A 6,303-nucleotide genomic window follows, 5' to 3' on the forward strand; every position below is an offset into this window, starting at 1 on the left:
AACTAGCTTAAGTCTTGTATAAGAAATAACTTGGCCACGTCATGAAAAGAAAGTAACTACGTTTATATAATCTTCAATCCCATCAAAGATCTGAGAAGGGAAATAATGTTACCTGAGTAATTAGGAAGTGCAATCAAACTTCCAGAACATGTAACAAATCACATAGACAACTGGCTACCTGGGCAAACACCCAAAATCACGTTTGCAGCGTTGAAGCAACCAACTTTGGCTAAGGCCTAACGTAACTGACATACCATTTTCAAAGGCAAGGAACTTTTCCAAACTATCTTATCCTGTCTTGGCAGGATATGACAGTCCTGTTTTATCCATTTACGGATACTCTGTAACTCTGTCAGTAGTTGAGGTATGGGCATTTCTTTACCCAAAGGCCAGTTCTGCCAAGAAGAAAGGCTCCAGGTGAAGCGTCTTTGGTGCTCAACATTCTCTCGGGAATAGATCAGTGTTGCCAGGAGCGATTGTGTCTCCCTACCACAGAACTCTGAGTTAGATTAAAGGCCATTTTCTACAGCTCTTTGAAGAGGTTGAAGATTATCTATCTATACTGAATATAATGTCTATGTATCTAAAGAACCTGATTAGTCTAATTATAAATGACAAACTTAGATGACTATTGATCTATATTATTCTCAATATCTATCTAACTTAAAGACTGAAATAGTAAACAACTGTGCAATAAATGGGGACAATATGACCTCCAAATATAAACAATGTGCAAGTATACATTGCAATATGGTAAATATATATCAATACATAAACAATATATAAGTATCTTAATCAGAGGTAGAAGTGTACAATGCAATATGGTAAAATATACATATATCAATACAATATATATATGTCAATACATAAAAATGTTTTAAACAGAGGTAGAAGCATGCATGCATAAAATAGTCAACATAATTTAAGTTTGTATCAATATATAAGAATCAATACCAATATATTTGTCTAAAAACAATAACTCACAAGTACAAAGCTATTATCCCATAATCCAATTATCCCTCTCTCTTTTTTTTTAAGGATTCCTGAGCTTATAAAATTCCTCCCCCAACCCTCAACCCTATACTAATTATAACCAACCCCTAAATGATGTCCCTAAACCCAAGGACAAACTTTACTGGGAGAGGGGACGTCGTTCTCTAGAATTACTTCCAGCTGTCATGGGGGCGACGTTCTTTCTGGGGGATCCTGTGAAAGCAAAATGATGGTTAAATTTCAAGATCAATGTCTTTTAAAATTGCAAATAGTCTCTGAGTATTTTGTGGAGGACTGGCCAGAATGTTGTACAAGATGTGCATCATTTCAGCTAAGCATGTTGGAATCGTCTTGTGCAGCTGGTACTCAAAACAGGTCTTGTAGTAGCGCTATCAGTATCATGATGTCATATCAACCAGGTGGAGTTGTTGTTATGGGGCCCCATCTTCTTCCTGGAAACTTCAAATGTCACTGCAGGAAAAACTTATTGTTCATTGTGGAAAACTTAAACATTAATCATATGTATTAATCATATATTAATATCATATATTATATGATTGTAATAGTATATAATCATATATTAATCATATAGACATATACAGACATACATATATTCAATAAAAGACATGATAGATGTATTTAATGAAAGGTATGATAGATATGAAGAAAAGTAAAGATGTTTTCTAAACTCATATTCCTTTCTGTCCCATATTATGGCTCTTGACATGAGACAGAAACTCCAGAAACTCTGGGTTTTTCTTTTAACAATAGGCTTGGAATTAGAGAGGGACTGAACCAGAGTCCAACTCTAAAACCAGCTCTATAAACTTAGAAATATGATTTAGTATATTTTACTTACAGAACCTATTCAGTTTTCTTGATAGTCCTTATTGGGCCATTATTTTCCATCTGTCAGTATTCAGATATCCAGGGTCCCTTGAACTTTTCAAAAATCGGTGTTTTCCTGTGGAGATAAGAACAGAACCCTGCCCCCATTCTATATGTTTTTCTTACCAACTGTATGAATATCATCATTGTGGATGAGCTGTCATTTCTCCTTTCCAAGAGGTTTCTCCTCTTCAAATCGAACCTTTATTAATTTTGATGGTATCCACAATTTTACTTCTCCTGTGGAAACAAGAGCAAAACCCCTTCCCCAACGTAGCACATCTCCTGGCCTCCATTGAGAGGTCAGCATGTCTTTGAAATAAACAGGTTGGTTTAGTTCAGAAGTTTTTTCCATTATCCAATGCCTCTCTGCTGCTGTTGTTCCTTTCTCATTAGCATTAAGAAAATTCAAGGTTAATAAAGCATTATGCAATCTATTTCTGGGGGTATCTTTCGTCCCTTTCTGTTTGTTTAGCATATCCTTTACAGTACGATTTGATCTTTCTATAACTGCTTGACCTGTAGGATTGTATGGTATACCTGTAACATGCTTAATATTATAATAAGCAAAAAATCGTTTCATTTTCCTAGATACATAAGCTGGACCATTATCTGTTTTTATTTGTGCAGGTATACCCATAATGGCCACAACTTCTAATAAATGTGTGATTACTGAGTCAGCTTTTTCTGAGCTTAAAGCGGTTGCCCACTGAAAGCCTGAATAAGTGTCAATGGTGTGATGTACATATTTTAACTTGCCAAATTCTGGAAAGTGAAACACATCCATCTGCCAAATTTCATTCCTTTTAATACCCTTTGGATTAGTCCCTGCAGGCAATGGTGTTTGGTTATAAAAAGAGCAAGTAGGGCATTTCTTTACAATCTCCTTAGCTTGTTGCCATGTAATAGAAAACTCTTTTTTCAAGCCTTTGCTATTGACATGATGTTTTTTATGAAATTCAGATGCCTCCAGCACACTACCAATCAATAATTGATCAATATCTGCATTACCTTGTGCTAGAGGACCTGGCAGACCCATATGGGATCGGATATGCGTTATATACATAGGGCAGAGCCTGTTTCTGATCATGTCTTGTACCTGGATAAACAATGAGGTCAATTCTGTATCATCAGGTATAAATTCAGCAGTTTCAATATGCAAAATAACTCTTTCTGCATATTGTGAGTCAGTAATTATATTAAGAGGTTCTTTAAAATCCCTAAGCACCATAAGGATGGCATATAATTCTGCCTTCTGGACAGAATCATAAGGACTTTGTTCCACTTTACTCAATTCTTCTGATTTGTAACCTGCTTTCCCTGATTTATTAGCATCGGTATAAAATGTATGGGCTCCGGTTATTGGAGCATCACGGACAATTCGAGGGAGGATCCAAGAAGTTCTCTTTATAAAGTTAAGTCTCTTGCTTTTTGGGTAATTGTTATTGATTTCTCCCAAAAAATTAGCACAAGCTCTTTGCCATGGTTCATTGTCTTCCCACAACTTTTTTATCTCATCAGCAGTGAAAGGCACTATAATTTCTGCTGGGTCTATACCTGCTAATTGACGAAGTCTCAATTTTCCTTTTATAATCAATTCAGAGACTTTTTCCACATAAATTTTTAATTTTTTACTTGGTTTGTGTGGTAAGAAGATCCATTCTAAAATAGTATCTTCCCTCTGCATTAAAATTCCTGTAGGAGAAATTCTGGAAGGTAATATAACTAGAATGCAACTAAGATTTGGATCCACCCTATCTACATGTGCCTCCTGTAATTTTTCCTCAACCATCATCAGTTCCTTTTCTGCTTCAGCTGTTAACTCTCTGGGACTATTCAAATCTTTGTCACCATCTAAGGTTTTGTTTAAATGAATTATTAGATCAGGTGTTATCCCAACAGCTGGTCGTAGACTGGAAATGTCTCCCAATAATCTTTGAAAGTCATTAAGAGTTCGTAACCGGTCTCTCCTGATTTGTGCCTTTTGAGTCTTAATTCTTTGTAAGCCTATTTTATAACCTAAATAATTAACAGAATCTCCTCTCTGAATTTTTTCAGGAGCAATTTGCAATCCCCATTTAGGTAATACTAGTTTTACTTCTTCGAACAGCCTTTCTAAGGTATCTTTGTTTTGATCAGATATCAGGATATCATCCATATAGTGGTATATTATGGACTTAGGAAATTGTTTGCGTATAATTTTCAATGGTTGGCTTACAAAATATTGGCACAGGGTGGGAGAGTTCAATATTCCCTGTGGGAGGACGGTCCACTGGTACCTCCTTGCAGGCTGAGAGTTATTATAGGTAGGCACTGTGAAGGCAAACTTTTCTCTATCTTTTTCTTGTAATGGTATAGTGAAGAAACAATCTTTCAGATCAATAACTATAAGAGGCCATCCCTTTGGTAACAAGTAGGGCAGAGGAATTCCAGATTGCAGAGGGCCCATAGGTTGAATAACCTTGTTGATAGCTCTAAGATCTGTCACCATTCTCCATTTACCAGATTTTTTCTTAACAACAAACACAGGAGAGTTCCAAGGGCTGGCAGATTCTTCTATATGTCCAGCATCTAATTGCTCTTGTACCAGCTGTTCTAAAGCCTGTAACTTTTCCTCAGCTAAAGGCCACTGTTTAGTCCATATTGGTTTCTCAGTCAACCATTGTAGAGGCATGGCTGTTGGTACCTCTGAAGAGCCATCAATTGTGTTGTGTTCTTGTATAGCTCTAATGGCTGGTTTCCGCCATCTGTAATATCTTGTAATATTGTCCTCAGAAATATAGGCTCTGGAAGCAGCAGGAATGTTAATTTGGGTGTTCCATTGCTGCAATAGGTCACGGCCCCATAAATTCACTGCAATATTTGCTACATATGGCCTTAGTTTTCCTATTTGTCCATCTAGACCTATACAATTGACCCATCTCGTGCTTTGTCTTACTCGAGATAGGGTTCCAATTCCTAAGAACTGAATATCTACCTCCTGAAGAGGCCAATGCGGATGCCAAGACTCTGGTGTAATGATACTTACATCCACACCTGTGTCCAGTAAGCCAGTAATAAGTTTGCCATTTACACACACTCTTAGCTGTGGTCTTTGTTCATTTATAGAAGTCTGCCAGAATATTCGTTTACTTTGTCCTCTTAGATTTCTTGATTCATTCACCACATTTAACTCATCCTTCAGGCCGTTATTGCTTTTAACAGCAGGCATGGGGCATTCTAATTTCCCTGAAGAGGCATGTTCTCTGCAGTGATCGGAAATGACTGGACCACATTTGCCATGGGGGCCTTCGAGAGGCCCCCTATTGAGTTTCCCGATGGCAATGGGTTGCCCTGTTTATCTCTTGTTGACCTACACTCATTCGTCCAATGCCTGCCCTTTCCACATCTCCTACATAAACCTGAAGGCTGAGTCTTCCTATTCCTGTTATTCCTAGAAGAGGCATTATTCCTGGAATTCCATTGTCTGCAGTCCCTTTTCATGTGTCCCATTTTGCCACAATGAAAGCATTTTGTAATCTGATGTCTCCTTTTACCTTTGGAAATTGCTTCTTGTACCTATGTTTCATTGCCATAATCAAATGTATTAACATTCATTGTATGTAAAACCCATTCGTCCAAAGGCGTTGATCTGAGCTTTAAAGGCCCCAGGATCCTTTTGCATTCTACATTGGCATTCTCATAAGCCAAAGACTCAATTACTATATTTCTTGCTTCTGGATCAGGTATCCCTATTTGTACAGCCTTAGTTAGTCATTGCAAAAAGTCACTAAAGGGTTCTCTCTGACCCTGTTTGACCCTGACATACGATTCTACTCTCTGACCTGAGTCTTGAACCCTGTCCCAGGCCCTTAGAGCTGCTGTAGCACATATGGATAAAATGTTTTCATCATAAAGAGCTTGTTCCTGAGGATCAGAGTAAGGTCCTTCCCCTAGAATTTGAACTCCAAACTCTGATCTAGTCTCCTGCTTGAAAACTCCAAACTCTGATCTAGTTTCCTCCTTGAAAACTCCAAACTCTGATCTAGTTTCCTCCTTGAAATCTCCAAACTCTGATCTAGTTTTCTCCTTGAAAACTCCAAACTCTGATCTAGTTTCCTCCTTGAAATCTCCAAACTCTGATCTAGTTTCTTCCTTGAAATCTCCAAACTCTTTTTTGAGGAGGTTGGTATCAGTCTGAATTGTTCTTAAGGTTTTAATCTCTGCCCTCAGCATTGTAGATTCAGTCTGTAAGGACTGTATCTTTCTTATAAAATAGCCAAACACCAGAAAAGCAACAGATCCCAGGAATAACAAAGTAAGAGGAATATCTGAGACATCCTTCAGAATATCCTCCATAGCGCAATTGAAAAAACCATTGAACTTTTGGATAGTAATATTTTCCGACATTTTCAATCAAAGGAAATTGTACTTGTATGTATG

This window comes from Myodes glareolus, chromosome X (genome assembly GCF_982192425.1).
Source record: "Myodes glareolus chromosome X, mMyoGla1.1, whole genome shotgun sequence".
Lineage (NCBI taxonomy): Eukaryota > Metazoa > Chordata > Mammalia > Rodentia > Cricetidae > Myodes > Myodes glareolus.